The 17,113-nt window shown below is 45.6% G+C and overlaps 1 long non-coding RNA gene across 1 annotated transcript; it reads right to left on the reverse strand.

Moving 5' to 3' along the window:
• Nucleotides 1–13,316: 13,316 nt before the first annotated feature.
• LOC136393307 (uncharacterized) lies at nucleotides 13,317–16,255 on the reverse strand. The gene is made up of 3 exons (XR_010749075.1): nucleotides 16,090–16,255; nucleotides 15,635–15,816; nucleotides 13,317–13,389 (listed from the first exon to the last, which is right to left on the reverse strand). It is a non-coding gene; the product is annotated as an uncharacterized lncRNA (long non-coding RNA).
• Between the last annotated feature and the right edge of the window lie 858 nt (nucleotides 16,256–17,113).

Below are 17,113 nucleotides of genomic sequence, written 5' to 3' on the forward strand. Positions count from 1 at the left end.
AATCCCCTTCACGATTGCAACAAAAAAAATAAAATACCTAGGAATAAACATAACAAAGAATGTAAAGGACCTATATAACGAAAACTACAAGGCATTATTAAGAGAAATAGAAAAAGACACAATGAGATGGAAAAATATTCCTTGTTCTTGGATAGGAAGAATAAATATAATTAAAATGGCCATTTTACCCAAAGCAATATACAAATTTAATGCAATTCCCATCAAAATTCCTATGAGATTTTTTAAAGAAATGGAACAAAATATCATCAGATTTATATGGAACTATAAAAAACCCCGAATAGCCAAAACAATCCTAAGGAAAAAGAATGAAGTTGGGGGCATTACAATACCTGACTTTAAACTATATTATAGGGCCACGACAATCAAAACAGCATGGTATTGGCAGAAAAATAGACACTCAGACCAATGGAACAGAATAGAAAGCCCAGAAATAAAACCACATATATATGGTCAAATAATCTTTGATAAAGGGGCCAACAACACACAATGGAGAAAAGAAAGCCTCTTCAACAAATGGTGTTGGGAAAACTGGAAAGCCACATGCAAAAGAATGAAACTCGACTACAGCCTGTCCCCGTGTACTAAAATTAATTCAAAATGGATCAAAGCCCTAAATATAAGACCTGAAACAATAAAGTACATAGAAGAAGACATAGGTACTAAAATCATGGACCTGGGTTTTAAAGAACATTTTATGAACTTGACTCCAATGGCAAGAGAAATGAAGGCAAAGATAAATGAATGGGACTACATCAGAATAAAAAGTTTTTGCTCAGCAAGAGAAACTGATATCAAAATAAACAGACAGCCAACTAAATGGGAGATGATATTTTCAAACAACAGCTCAGATAAGGGCCTAATATCCAAAATTTACAAAGAACTCATAAAACTCAACAACAAACAATCCAATAAAAAATGGGAAGAGGACATGAACAGACACTTCTCCCAGGAAGAAATACAAATGGCCAACAGATATATGAAAAGATGCTCAGCTTCATTAGTTATTAGAGAAATGCAAATCAAAACTACAATGAGATACCACCTCACCCCTGTTAGATTAGCTATTATCAACAAGACGGGTAATAGCAAATGTTGGAGAGGCTGCGGAGAAAAGGGAACTCTCATCCACTGTTGGTGGGACTGTAAAGTAGTACAACCATTATGGAGGAAAGTATGGTGGTTCCTCAAAAAACTGCAAATAGAACTACCTTATGACCCAGCAATCCCTCTACTGGGTATATACCCCAAAACCTCAGAAACATTGATAGGTAAAGACACATGTAGCCCCATGTTCATTGCAGCACTGTTCAGAGTGGCCAAGACATGGAAACAACCAAAAAACCCTTCAATAGAAGACTGGATAAAGAATATGTGGCACATATACACTATGGAATACTACTCAGCCATAAGAAACGATGACATCAGATCATTTACAGCAAAATGGTGGGATCTTGATAACATTATACAGAGTGAAATAAGTAAATCAGAAAAAAACAAGAACTACATGATTCCATACATTGGTGGAATATAAAAACGAGACTAAGAGACATGGACAAGAGTGTGGTGGTTACCAGGTGTGGGGGGAGGGAGGACATGGGAGGGAGGGAGGGAGAGAGTTAGGGGGAGGGGGAGGGACACAGAGAACTAGATAGAGGGAGGCGGAGGACAATCTGACTTTGGGCGAGGGGTATGCAACATAATTTAATAACAAAATAACCTAGACATGTTTTCTTTGAATATATGTACCCTGATTTATTAATGTCATCCCATTATCATTAATAAAAATTTATTTAAAAAAAAAAGAAAAAAAAAGAAAAAAATAAGGTTACAAAATAAAATGGGCTGGAGGGGAACATGCCAGGCAGTGTTCTCAATGGAATATGTAATTCTACTAATAGCCCTATCAACAGGCACTAGTATTCTGCCCATGTTACAGAGGCACGGAGTTGATATTTGACTACTGGTGGTAAAAATGGAATTCAAATTACTGGGTCTGATTTCAGAGTCTGTGCTTTTCACCTGGGCTAGGGCCTTTCAGAAGATCACAGCGTGGTCAAGCTAGAGAGACCCTCAGAGACACACAGCAGGTGCAACGTGCTGGGGAGATCCTGCAGACAGTGTTCCCACACCCACATTGCTCACTTAGCAGGCCTGACCGCTTAGCTGTGTATACCTGGGATTTGGGGATGCTGATCTGCATGTCTTTCTTTCTTTTCACACAGTTCCAGGGCTTGGTCCCAATGTCCTCTTCTCCCACGGTTACCTCACTCTCCTCTCTTCCCCGCTGCAATGAGGACAGCTCCAGTTTCTTGGTGGAGACTGGGAGTCATCGGTGAGGATCCCATGGGGAGAGCGTGGACTCCTTTTCCCCATAGCTAGTATTTTTATGGAATTCACAGTTCTTTTTTAATCATCATGATTAACTAATATTAATGTCAAGGCGGGCAGTGGCACAACCAGGAGTGGTTTGCTGGCCGCAGACCCATTTATTTGGCTGCACAGGCATCTTCTTCAAATCGCTGAATTTATTTTGGTCACTGTCTGAAAGTCTTCATTGCTTTCCTTCTCTGATAGAAGTCTGGAGGGGGACAAATTTGCAGCATCTGTTTTGACAGAGGCCATTTGGAGAATGGAGCTGTCCTTCGTGTGGATTTATGAGTTTGTTGGAGGAGAAAGAAATAGCAAAAGTGTGAAGGGGGGTGGAAGTAAAGGAGAAAAATAAGGAAGAAAGGGCAAAAGAGCATGCAAGCCAGACTGCAGTGGGAGCAGCTGGGAAGCTGTACCTGCATCGCTACACGCCCTCCCAGGGCATCCCTGTGCTCAGTGGGGTTTCAGAACTCCTTGCTGGTTCAGCTTCAATCACATCAGTTTCATCCCCCATTGGAGAGAGAAGCAGTGTGGCCCCAAAAACCACCCTCCTGTCAAGCTCCGGGCACAGAGTCCCGCCCAAGCTCAGGGTGCAGCAGCCCATCCTGGGTCTGGTCGTTCAGATGGGAGTCAGAGTAGGGGAAAGAAAGGATGTCAAGAGACAAGTAATTATGTGGGGCCCTCCCTATATACAAAAACAGCCAGCTGTGGCATTTGACCTCTGATTGTCTGCATGAGCTGCCTGCTCTGACATGAGGGACATCGATCTGGCAGCAGAGACCCACAGGGAGAAGGCAGAGCTGCAATGCCCTTTAGAGTGCCATAATATAAACATGGGAGAGGGCCCCAGGCAGCAGTGGAGTGCCCAGGCATGTCCCGCCCCTGCCATGATCTTCTGTGGTCTTCCTCTTGACCCTCAGAGACACCCTAAAAATCCTACAAGCAGAGAAAGGCTGCAAGTGTGGGTGGACAAGCCTGGAGCAGTTATGGGAGAACTCATTAAAAACCTCAGGAATCCTACACACTGACCCTCAGCCTTTGCCTGTAGACTGAAGGGCTCATGGCCACCCCCCTGGCTCAAATGCACAGCCACACCTGTGAGCTGTTCCTTAGCCATGCTACTGCCCCCATCCTCCACACCATCCCCCAGGTAAGCCTGTGGGCTGATTCCCACCCCAACTCCATTCTCTGCTCGCTGCTTAAGACTCCCACTAAACTGGCTGCAGAGAGAGTCCACACAAGCTACCAGATCCATCAGTCTTAGCTTTTACCTATAAATAAAATGTACAGACAATGAGTGGTTCCCAGGCACAGGGCCCCTGAGCATATCATTCTAATATATTTTCCCTGAGGAAAATTTCAGAAGCTATTAAAGGAAGGAAATGAGAGCTTCTGTTGTTAAAATGTGAGGAATTGGAGCTCAAAAAAGGATTCCTGGAGATAAAAGCATAATTTTTGAGGATAAGTAAAAAAACTCACTAGAGGCAGTGAATGATGGAAGGGACAGAGCTAAGATCTGACTTGATGACTTTAGCTCAATGTAGTTCAAGGAAGTGTTGCGACCCTACAGCAAAAAGGCAAACAGGTGGGGACTACAAAGGGACTATTTATGAAGAAGGGGAACCAGGAGATCTTTTGTTTTCACATCCCAGGTCCCAGGAAGGGAGAACAAAAATGGTGGAGGTGAAGCAATGCTCAAAGAAACAAGATGTACTTGAGCTGAAGACTTCAGATCAAAAATGCTCCCCAAATGCTGGGGGTATTATTTTAATAGGCACTTAGAAATTCCAAGGATAGAGAGAAAACATTTTCAAATGTGTGTCTGGCTGGCATGGGCATGTTTCTAAAAGACGTGCATGGCTGAAGTCAGTAGAACAACGGAGCCTGGGTTGAAATCCTGCCTTTCCTATGGAACAGAGTGAGGAAAGTCTTGTGTGCAGAAATATACCATTTCTGAAAAAAATCTGACTCATGAAATTCTTCAACCAATTGAAAAAAATAAATCAGAAGGAGAAATTCAAGAAAAGGGAAGTGTGGTTTATAAGGAGACCAACGATATGAATAAAACCTAGAATTGAATCTGAACAGCTGTTGATAATCTGGCTGAGTGGCTTCATACAATTGTTAAGAAAAATTCTTGAAACAGTGGAGGTGTGATACGTAAAAAAATAAGACCACCTAACCACTGAGAATCACAATTCCAGATTATTTCACCAAGCTCCTTCAGTCAGGCAGGAGGAGTGGGGCGAGGGGAAGGGGTCTGCCTGGGGGAGGGCGGACTACTTTCACAGGATGGGGCTTCAGAGAGGAGTCTGGGGAAGGGTTATTGGAGAGGGAGGGGAAACACCCTGCCCCATCACACAGTCTGAACCCTGACACAGGATTCACCTGCTGTCCTGCCTCTTCTTACTGCATTAGCTTCCTCGTCTGTGAAATGGGAGATAACACACACTCCATTGGATATTGTGAAATTAACACATAATACATGCCAATGACCTCACATTGAGCTGGAACATTTTAAGTGTTAAATATTCACTAGCGAAATAAGTAAATCAGAAAAAAACAAGAACTACATGATTCCATACATTGGTGGAACATAAAAACGAGACTAAGAGACATGGACAAGAGTGTGGTGGTTACCAGGGGTGGGGGGAGGGAGGACATAGGAGGGAGGGAGGGAGAGAGTTAGGGGGAGGGGGAGGGGCACAGAGAACTAGATAGAGGGTTACGGAAGACAATCTGACTATGGGCGAGGGGTATGCAACATAATTTAATGACAAGATAACCTAGACATGTTTTCTTTGAATATATGTACCCTGATTTATTAATGTCATCCCATTAACATTAATAAAAATTTATTTAAAAATAAATAAATAAATAAATAAATAAATATTCACTAGCTATTATTTGAACTAGTAAAAATTATTATTATTATTGTTGTTGTTATTGTAGGAAAATCTAGGTTCAACCATATTTAATTTTTTTTTTAAATTTAAAAACCTAAGATGCCAGTTATGTCATCATAGAAACTTATAAGAAACCCTTTCGGGTATCATTCTGGGTTTGAAATATTGACCTTCCTTGCTAGTGATGAACCTGTGTCCCTGTGGAATCCTATGGAGTGAAACACTTTCCCAAGGACCTGGCGGTGGCAGGCGGGGTGCCCTGTCCTGGAGAGAACTGTGTGCCCACCCCTCCCTGAGCTTGGCTGGGTTTGGTTTTGAGGGTGGAGTTTGTTGCTTTTTCTATGCGGTTGGGACTGCTTCCCCTCAGGTGGATGGAGGCCAAGTCCAGAGCCAACAAGGAAGCACCTGACAAGGGACGTCACCCCAGGAACATTCTTCTTCAGGCAAAGAGCAGGAGGCAGACAATGTACACAGTGGATGGCAACGATTATTTTTCGAACCACAGGCATGGGATGTGAGTCACAAGCCAACACTGCACTCAGAGGTTTCCTTCAGCCACCCAAATTCCTGCAAAGGGCCTTTCTCCCTGCTTGAAGGGGAGAAAAAGTCCTGAGTGGCCCCTTCCACAGACCTGGCACCAGGTGCTCTCATCTGGGTAATTCTGCCTTGAGGGTCACTAGGGACAGTTGAGGTTTTGGTCAGAGGTGAAGTCAGACCCAGCAATGTCGGGACTGGACTTCCAGGCTTCCTGGGGGGTTGCAGGAGGAGGACTTCGCATAGAAATTTATCATTTTGTGAAATATGTTTAAAGCCAGTAGCCATTATAATAGTTACTGTTTATCAGCCGCCATATGCCAGGCTCTTACCCACTTTATCTCATTTAATCCTTAAGCAATGGTGGGCAGTGGGCATTGTCATCCCCCATTAACATGTGAGGCACCTGAGACCCAGTAGAGTTAAGGAACTTACCCGATGGTAAGGGGAAGAGCCTGGAAGCCAGCTCTGGAGTGACTGATTTACCATATAACATCAGGATGATTCTGAGAGCAACAAATTTATTTAGGCTTTTCTTTTATCAATATTTTTAGGTTGTTTTCTTTTTATTTGGTTTTAAAAGAAAATGCTTCAATGCATCCATAGTTTGTAAGGGTTTAGAACAGTAATGCCCCCCCGCATGGAAAAAAACTTGCCTTATCAGTTTGTGAAGGCTAGTGGCTGTTTATGAATGCAGGGACTGGGTGGTCCACTTGCCTTTCTTTCTGCTTGGGAATGTGATAGCTGCACTGTTTTTATTTTTCTAATGCTTTGTGATAACCTTGGGCTGGATCATTTTGCACTCGAAGCTCAAGGCTCAGTAAATAAGCTCATATCCTTGACTTCTTGTTGTCACCACATTGGACTTCAAACTTGATGGGGTCCCTTGATGGGAACCAAGTGGGAGCCCTGTGGACGAGCTTTCACAACCCAGGAAGGACAATCAAGGGTATGAAAATAGTCATAGACTCTAAGCCCCAGAATGGAGTTGGTGAGTTTTCATTTCCATCTGACCTGAGTCCTTGTTAGCATTTGCTCCAGGGCTGACCATTCCCCTTGTTCTCATTCTCCTCGATTTCTCCGCCCCTCCTCTCCCTGTTTTCTCCTATCCTCTGGGGTCTCTCTGGTGGTTCTGGTTCTCCTCTCCTCAACCTCTTAAGTCGGAGATAACAGGTGCAGTCCTTGGTCCTCGCCTGTGCTCTGTGGGGTCTCACCCAGAATCATGGCTTGAAGTTCAGAGTCCAGCTCAACCCCCTCTTCAACTCCCAGCCATATGACTCTGCTTCCTTGGCAATCCACTGAGCTTTCTAATAGACATCTCAAGTTCAACAGGATCAAACTGGAACTCCCACTTCATTACCTGCCCCCAACCTTCCACCTGCTATTCTTCTCCCCCTCAGTTATTATTCTACTCATCCTTCCAGTTGTTCAGACCACAAATTCGGGAGGCACCTGGACTCTTCCTGCTCACACCCCACATCCAGTCATCAGGAACCATACAGGCTGTACTTTCTGAATTTACCAGAAACTGACCACCCATGACTTATTCCTCCACTGCCACCTGGTCTGACCTGCCATCTCCCACCTGCCCTAGCCTCCCAGCTGGTCTCCCTTACTTCCTGCAAATGTTGCTCAGAGGTTGTTCTTGTCTGCAATCACACCAGTCCCTGTTCTCCCCATCCTAGCCCAGGTGCTCCTTGACCCTTACCCTTTTCTACTATTTTATCTTCCAACCAACCTTCCTTCCTCCCCCTTCCCTCCTTGCCTCTCTTCTTTCTTTCCTTCCACAATGCTTATCACTTCATAACAAACCATACAAATGCATCACTCATTCTAGTCACTGTCTCTGTTTCCCTGCATCCCTTCCTCCTTCAGCACATAAACTCCAGGTGGCCAGCAGCCTGACAGTTTTCTTTATTGACACATCCCAAATGCCTGGAGCAGAGGTTCTCATGTTTTAGGTGCTCAGCGTGCATTTGTTGAAGGGTAGAAGGAATTACAGGGGGTCTCAAGATTGCCCCCAGAGCCCTTCTTCTTTCCTAGGGTCCAGGATATCCTACAGGCTTGGGAAGCCCTTTAAAGTTCCCTTGGCTGCTTGGTTCCTGCTACTGCAGGCTGCTCTTGAGGTCCAGAGCCCAGTATCGCTGCTGTCGTGGGTGGGCGGCTGCAGTGCTTCCTAGTTGGGCAGAACTGTCTGTCCAGCTATGAAAATGGAGGTGCTTGGGGCTCCACACATATGGTGGGAAACACCCTTCCTCTCTCACAACAGACACTCCATGTGCAGACCAAGGAAGTGTCTATCAAGGAGTGGCTCTGCAGATGTTAACAAAAATATCTTAATAAAACTTTCACGAACAATTATGGTGTAGTGTTTTAAGTCATTTTTAAGTGAGTGGGCACTAAGAGTTCTAATTTTTGGCCAAAGATTGATGATACAAGTTTTCTTCATTTCGTCAGTGTACATTAGGGTATTATGTAAGTCCCTTTGACATGTTCATGTAGATCTAGGACACCTGGGTGTGGAATCCTTTTCTAAGCCATGACTCTTTTAAGTCTATTTCCCATATTCTATGCCTACTACCTATATTATACACATTTAGGCTAAAATATCTTTGAAAAAAAAAAGTTTTCTTTGGAGTTAAGCTATATAAACTCTGAAAATACTGTTAATGTGAGCAGATCTGGGTGTGGACATTCAGGCTGAGTGGTTTCCAATTGCACCTCTAGCCAGAGAACCCAGGGCAATGCTGGCTACGGTCTTGGTTTCCGTGTGCTGGGAGATTCTACTTTTTAACTCCTTTACACTGTCTGAGCTTCACTCCCACAGATGTGTTCTGTCAACCAGGTGGACTGACCCTGGAGCGTCAGGACAAAGCATTGAAGTAAAGCAGGGACTCTGTCCAACGGTGACCCGCTTGGCTAACATTGATGAGGCTCTCACTGTGTACACAAGTGTAGCTGCTTTAGCTTTATTAAGTCAATTATAAACCATCCACCCCATTTTACAGAGGAAGAAACTAATCCACAGCACACACACATCACAGACACATACGCCCACACATAGGAGCAGACCATCTGTGGGTGGATTGTAGGCCATAAGCGACTTGGCATCTACTCTCTGTGTGTTGGCGCAGGCCCCACCTGACCTTGCCCAGCACTTGGACTTGGGGCTGGCACCTCTGGAATGAAAGGTAATTCTCCTAAGAGCATCAGCAGAGATTGGCTAAGACCTTCTCTGGGCACTTGGAGTCATGGTTTGGAATGCAGGCAGTGGGGGAGGGTTACTATTCTAGGGCCTACCTGAGGATAGTAACTTACAACTTGTGCCATTTGCTCTGCAAAGGGCCCCAGTCACTGCCCCCCACTGACTTATGGCCACTCCCAGACACCCCTTTTCTAAAGTAGCAGCTCTGCCGCTGAACTCGCACAGAATGCTTTGTGTACGAGGAAAATGAACTGCATTTGTTTATACAAAGTGAATCTACCCACCAGGGGGATTTATAAACCTTAGAGCACATTTTTGCCTGCAAACATTTCTCTCCCATCCCAATCGCTGAATTACGAAGGTTTGGAAGAGCCAGCTAGTCTGGCTGTGGTCCCCTGCATCAGCACCTTCTTTGTACCCTGTAGGTTTGGTCCCCAGGGCTGAAAAGATCAGCAATGTCTTTTTTGTTCTTTTTCCAGTTTCATTTTGTGTTGGACAATCCTGTATGTTACATAGCCAGCCCCATATTCAGCTGGATTGTCTCATAGTCCACCTTCCAAGCTGCAGAAAGGGCTGGACATCGCTCAAGTGACACTTGGGGCTAGTTTCTGAGCAGATGCATCTTGGGAAATCCCATTTGTGGCAAATGTTTACTTGCTCCAGGACCCCCTGCTTTCGTGGCCAGGGTCCTCATGCAGGGGGTCCTTTGAAAAAAGATAGATGCAGGTATCAGATCAATTTGAATAAGTTCAGTCTCTGATGGAGTTTTCCTCTTCTTAAAGCAAACTTTTTTTTTCCTAGCTAGACTATTTTGAAAAAAAAAAGAAAGTGTCTGTTGGTTTGTCTGCTCTGTGCGGTTCTTTCAGCAGCAACAATGAATCCCTCTTTGTTGGCTCCACAAGCCCCAGCTCTTATCTGCCCGCTGTGCTGTCCACCTGTAGCGCCGTACCAGGTAATGCAAGGGTGTTCTTATGTTTACATTCCCTGTTTTCAAGAAACAACAGAAAGGGGGCATTTTCAGGCAAGGGAGTAAATTTCCAGCAGCAAGAGGCCAAGGCGTGTGAGTCCTGGGGAACAAACTTGAGTTGAAGAAACCCTCTTCCCCATCTCTGACTCAGCTGCCTGTGTTCTTTCCTCCCCACACGGTGACTCACCCAAATCCTCACCAAGAGGCGTGCACAGGTCCTCCCTGAGCAGCAGAGCCTGCAGGAGCCCAGCTTCCAGACCCTGCTCAGGACGGAGCCCACTGGGACCGGACAGCCCTCTGTGCACTGCCCCTCGCAGGGTCTGTGCTGTCCACACCCGGCTTCCCAAGGCCTCTTTTGCTCAGCTCCTTGTGGAAATACCGGTTTTATCATGCTAATTAGAGTAGCTATCCATTGGTCTTTTGCAGTAAGAAGCTTTAACCTCCCTGCTTAGCAAGACCAACAGTGAGAATAAGGGATCTTACAGTAGAGACTGCCCGTCATCTGGGAGCCCAGCCTGCCCTCATCTCCAGAAATATGTCCCAAAGTCATCAGCTCTTGGGTCGCATGTGCCAACTGGCCTAGCAACCCTCTCAGGTGTCACCTACTTAATTATCCTCTCCTGGTGGGGTGTTCTGGGATATAAAGGTGACACTGTAATTGCATTCATCCAGTAGAGCCAGATTCATTGAAAATGAGAGTGAAAAGGTACTTCTTGTCTCAAAGATCAGAAAGTAAGATGGGCAAATACCTGGTATCAGGGTTTTTGTTGGGTAAACAAATGTTTTTTAAGTTTGCTCCTTGTATTGGGCAGTGCCATGCATGTATAGTCTATGGAAGGCTGTGGGTGCTTGCCCTCAGGGAGGCAGATTGCAAATTGCATATTGCCTTCCTGCTTAGGAGGGGCTGTTGTTTGCTATTGTTTGCTGGAGAAGGGTTTTTTTCCCAGCCTTTTTGGCTGGAGAGTGCAGAGAGAGGGTGCTGAGGGGCTTGGGAACCCTGCTGAGGCTTGTGGGGGGGGGGGGCTATGGGTCTGGAGGGTGAGTCTGGAGAATGAGCCCAGGGTGTGAAACCGGAGACTGAGTCGGGTTTTGGGAGCCCTGAGAGAAAGGGAAGCGGTCTTCCCTGCCTGTTTGCTCATCTGCATTACGAGACTTTAATAAACAAAATGGCCCACCATTTTCTGGCTCCATAATTCCTTTACCGTCTGCCTGAATGCAATGAGAACCTGCATGACAATAGCCTCTGCCACTAGCCTACCTTGACCTAATGACTTCTGTCAGTGTACTGAGGAGACACTGCGCCACTTCAGCCTCAGGTGTTGTAAGGTACCAAAAGCTGCAGAATTAATATTAATATTTTAAGAGGCTTGAATAACATTTTATTAATTTGGGTTAAGGTGTGCAGAGAAATTGGGAGAATAGTCTCTGTACTGTGTGATTGGCATAGCCAGGATGGCCCTTGGCATTGTATTGTAAATGCAAAGAAGAGGAAAACATGGATTCCCAGACATTCCACCACACCTGTGGGGAAAGGGGTGAATGGCTAGCCAGGTGCAGGAAGAGAAAAGCCAAAATAAACCTTTTCTTATAGCAATGAGCCATTTGCGGGTATTTGTCCCCATGGAAACTACCTCTCCTATGTGAATGTATGTGGTTAATGTGTGTGACTCTAGTCTGGACAGAGAGATGGTGGATAAACATTAGAGAATATAGGAATGCCTTTTAATATGTAAAGAGACATCTTTCTACCATTGTGTAGACTTGTAAATTTTGTGTTCTCCAAAATGATGTATGGCTTGCAAATTGAACATGGTCCTATCATGTTAAAGTACATATGACTATAACCAATAGTGGTAAAAGGAACCTAATTGCAATTTTTGCTTCTATACTTCCCACTTGCACAACTATAAAAACTAGGTAGAACAAAGGGCCAGTGCGCTCTCCCTCAGATTTCTGTCGGAGTTGCCGCCGCTTGGCCAAGCTAGACAATAAAGCTTTGGTGCGTAATCAATGGACTTTGTTTGCATCTTCAATGTTTTGGGTCCCTCCGGATTAGGCTTGACAGTACCTGAGGCAGGACAGGTGTCTCAGGACTAGTTCTGTTGTACAGCATTCTCTGGGCCAGGGGCTCCTCATGCTTCAGTCCTCTGCTTAAGGAGGTCCCCTGCTCAGGTGTGACCAGAGTCTAGGCTTTAGAGACAGAACAAGGGTATCCATCAGAAGCCAGGAGGGTCCCTCTCTCACCTAGGGAACTTCTGTGCACTCAGTCCCCCTTCTCTCTTTCCCACCTCCTCCCTCTGATGGTTACCATCCTGTCCCCTCCACACTTCTCTTTCCTTAGCCACTAGTGGGTTAATTATCTCCCTCTGGTGGCACCCAAGACTGGGCTTATTGCTGACTCCCAACTTATACCACTGATAGCAAGAACAGCAACTGGTATGCGTGGCTTTTCAGAGTTTCTGGAAGGTTCCAGCTCTATGATGTCCTTTGCTTCTCACAACAGCCATGTGAAAATGGGGAGATCCTGAATTATTTTTTTTAAATGATTGATTAGGTTTCAATAAACATTTTGCTCTCTTTAGACATTGCATACTTTTAAAAAAGATTTTTTTATTATTGTTGTTGATCAATATACAGTAAAGCTTTTAGGGGGGTTATATAATCCACACTACATCTCGACTCTCACAAAGCCTGGGAATATAATAACACCAATTGCTCTCATTTTTCTCTTTACTGTTGGGCAAGAACAAATACATTGCATTTTTATAGTGCTTTATATTTTTAAAAAAATTTTTTATTCAATTCACAATATAATTGGATAGTCTCAGCAATCTTGCGAGGTAGGGGGAGCAAGAATGGTTATCACTGGTTTACATAGTGAGGAAACTGAGGTTTACAATAGCTGGTGATTTGTTTGGAGTCCCTCATAACTCTTAGTTAACAGAACTAGAGTTTGGTTTCAGATTTTCTGACATTTTCTAGTACAGATGTCAATTCCTTTCTAAAACTATGGTTTCTGGATATAGATACCCAACAAAAAGTAAGTGCCTGTGCATATGTCCCCCTCTCCCACCATCAGTGCAGCCACTCGGGATGCTCCTCCACTGCCCATTTCCAGATGACCTTCGGGACACTAACTGCTTTCCGCTCCCCAGCACACACCTTTCACCAGTATAGAGAATATAGGAAGGCCTTTTAATATGTAAAGAGACATCTTTCTACCATTGTGTAGACTTGTAAATTTTGTTTTACAATTTTGTTTTACAACTTCTGTTGATGAATTGACATGCACTGTCTCCAGGGGCTGCCCTGTTGCTGGCATGGCGCTGGGGATAGAGCTGCTGCCCCTGAGGTGGCAGAAATCGGCCTGGCTGGACTTGTTTTTTGAGCTGAAAAAATAAGTGAGAGCAGCCATATAAGTTGGTGTTTTGAGAAAAATCATTGTTACCTCTTATCCTGTTTAAAGCACTGGTATTGAAATTGTCCCAATGCCTGTTTTTACTGTACAGTGACCATGATGTCTTGTCCTTCAGGAATGCCTCGGAGTTCCATGTGCTGGGAGCTCCTGGAGGAGGGGCAGGGCTATGCGGTGGATGTGTCTGTGTTCGTGGCGGATTGAGACGGCCCTGTGCTCATGAGCCCAGGATTATTAGTTCAGGCAGGAACTTGGGTTAAAACAAGGAGTGAGGTCATAGAATCAGAGACACTCTGGGATCAGGATGGAGTGAGGGGAGAAGGTGACAATATGAGGCAACTTCAGCAAGAGCCCCAGGCAACTTCAGCAAGAGTGGGGTGGGGGACCAGCTGGTGGATGAGGGTCATCTTGTTTTCCTGGTCCTCCCTGAATGGGAAAGGCCTGCTTCATCCTGAATGGGGAGGGCCTGCTTCATTGGGGGGGCGGGGCGCTAAGCTCACTGTGAGATTTTAGGGAAAACCAGAAAAGCCACTTTGGTGACTGGACATACTTTCTTCCTCCCTGTGCTTTTCTAACTGAACACATGGTGCCTCCACGCCATGGAGCTGGTCACTCCCCCGTGGCCACTCCCCCACACTGGAAGGAGTGGTCACGCCCTTCAGTGTTTTCTCTTAATTCCTCAGTAACTCCTTACAGCTGCCTTCATACCTTCCCTCTCCAAACTGCATTCATGGGGATTAAAACACCCTCCATTGTCCTCCCTTGTGTATCATTTACATAGTGATTGCACAATCACGTTGGTGCAGGAAGGACTCTCCGCCTTGTTAGTTGAAATTTGCTGATTTGCTGACTTAGTTTTTACAAACACCTGAAGCATCCAGTTTAAGTTGTAGTTTGGTGTCATACAAAGGGCACAGCCTTGAAAGTCAAACTTCCTGGTGCCACTACTTCCTACCTGTGGGACTTTGGGTAAAGTTTCTCACCCTCTCTGGACCTCAATTTCCTCCTGTGTGAATCAGGGCAAACAGTGAGCATGGCACACGGGGTCTGGCACCTGGGATCCTCCAAGGTGACCTTGCCTCCTCCCCCCCTTCCAATTTGCTATGGCAGCTTTAGGACATTTGTATAAGAATCTTGACTGAGAATCAGTTCCGGGTCCTCATTTCTGTCCTGGGGAAAATATAAGGGTATGAGAACTTGTACCGCCTCGAAGCAGAGCAGCCTGGCCATGGTCTCAACCACGAACACTTCTTGACCAACTGACCCCAGCCTCTGGGTGGGGCAGGGCTTCCCAGGCTGTTGGGACAGGAAAGACCTCCATATGGTAGAGGCTGGACACTGTGCGGTGGCTTCTGGTCCTGAAACTCATGGGACAGTGAGGGAAAGCCCTCATGCTTGCCTGGACTAGATAGGTTTCTGAGCAAGATTTCTTTGGAAGAAAAACTTCTGTGGTGGAAACAATTTGCTCATAACTGATCTCAGCCATGGTCTTTCTTACTGAGGGGTTTCACGTTGCCATATGCTTCTTGGCTTGCTGTCCCTGACTCTCCTTCGATGCAGTGAGCAGAAGTGGTAGTGGACATCTCTGGCCTTGAGGGGCATGAGTCTGTGCTTATTTTCAAGACTCTACTCTCTCTCTTTCCTGTCCCTCTTTCTTTTTAGAAATGCCTGGGGTACCAGTTTTTCTTCTCTTTTCTCCAAACGATGACACAGCCAACTATTTTCTCTGGCTTGTTTTTCCACATCAGGCACCAAGTCTTCCATGGTCATAGTATCCTGAGGTTGACAGCTATTTGGGAGTCAGGTGAGCATTTATGACCAAGTAAATATTGAAATTATTTACAAAGCAAATGTTAGTGGTGACCAACAGCAACAAAACCAAGGACATGGGAGACTGTGCCTTCCCGATGTTCTGTCCGATGGGCAAGGCCCATCCCTAGCCTCATTTGCCACAACAGGCCTCAGAACCAAGCAAGGCGAGGATGGATGTCTTGGGTGCTCTAGAACGACTGGTGTTGAAGAACCTGAAACACAACTCCCCTTGACATATGTGTATCCGTTTCAAGAGTCCAGAAAAATCTCCACCCAGGAGACTCGCTTTCCAGTTTCAAGGGCAAATGGAAGAAAGCCAGTTCTGGAAGGCCTTGAGTGTGGCAGCTTCTGAGATTGTCTTCAACTCCCTCCCTCCAGAAGGATGATTTGACCAGCTTCCTGCTTACCTCGGACCCCGAGAGACGGGAGGCAGGCTGGCCCACCTTGAGGTTGGAAGAGCTCGGTGTGTTGGGTGAACAGGTGGGCAGATCCACAACAGAGGCTTCAATTCAGCAGGAATCCTGGCTTGGCCGCCTGCCCGCTGTGTGATCTTGGGCAAGTTCCTTAACTTAAGCCTCAGTTTCATCATCTGTAAAATGGGCATACTATCAACCTACAGGTTGCATACTGTTCACATACAAGAGGCACTTAGAACAGTGCCAGGCCTAATGCATGTTAGTGAGATGAGAATATAAGGCCAGCAGCTGGGGCAGAGAGGCAGCTGCCCAAGACGACTGGGCAACAGGTACAAGGGCATGTGGGGAAAAGTGCCCTGCAAGGTAAACTTGACCTGCCTCGCAGTACTTGTTTCCTGTCCCAGTTCTCCCCACCCATCGGGATGGGAACATCATGGCAGACTCACCCTGTAGATTCCTCTTCCTGCCAAAACGCCTCTTCTAGGCAGTGGGCGAGAGAGTCGTTTGCAGGGGTGAAGCCAAAAGCCCAACTGGCAAGAAGACTGCTTTGGAAAACGATCAGCATGTGGGCTGGGACGCAGTTTTCTGTGTTTCCACTACCTCCTCGGCCCCACGGAAGCTTGACTGCCTATGTTCCGCTGAGTGAAGGCCGTGTGGCAGATGGACAGAAATTTGTCTCAAACTTCTTTCTGAACTAATTTCAAAATACAGAGAGGAAGAAATATCCTCGTTGTCCCTTTTTTAAGATGCAGATACAATTTTTAATTCCCCCCCCAATAAGATGTGTGTTGATGGAGGGAATGGGGAGAAACTGGTCTTTCTTGAGGAACTTATCACCCCAACACTCATATGCTTTCTTGTACTTTTCACTGTCCATAATTCAAGAAGCAGGTGAGTGTGTGTGTGTGAGTGTGTGTGTGTGTGTGTGTGTGAAAGAGAGATTTTATTATGTAAGGTCGCTCACAATGACTGCCGTAAAAGTGACTCTGTGAGAGTAAATTAGTCATATTGATTGACTTACTGGAAGACTATGGGCTGAGTTTAAAGTTGGATATCCCCTTCTGTTGCTTCTCTCTGGAAAAAGAGGTGCAAGGAACACTCTTCTGGTTATTTCTTGAAAGGTGCCCAGCGAGTCAGGCCACAGCCACACAGCTTTGATCCTGCACCTTGAGAGCAGAGCTCCCATCCTGGTTCTGGGGGAGCCTCAAATTCCTGCAACTGGAAGAGGCTACACCAGGTAGAATGGGACAGAGGAAGTTGCCAGGTGGATGGTGTGTCTAGCAGGCTGGAACTTGCTTGGGGCGAGGAGTGACCCTCTCTGCAGGGACATCTCTTGGGCCAAGAATCCTCACACACACTGCCTCTGTCACCTGCTCTCACCACCTTTGATTCCTCTTATGGCCTCTAGGTGAGTGTCTGCCTGCTGGTGTTCATTTGCTTTTAATTTAATATTACCTCTCCAAGGGCCTC

Source organism: Saccopteryx leptura, chromosome 2 (genome assembly GCF_036850995.1).
Source record: "Saccopteryx leptura isolate mSacLep1 chromosome 2, mSacLep1_pri_phased_curated, whole genome shotgun sequence".
In the NCBI taxonomy this organism is placed as follows: domain Eukaryota; kingdom Metazoa; phylum Chordata; class Mammalia; order Chiroptera; family Emballonuridae; genus Saccopteryx; species Saccopteryx leptura.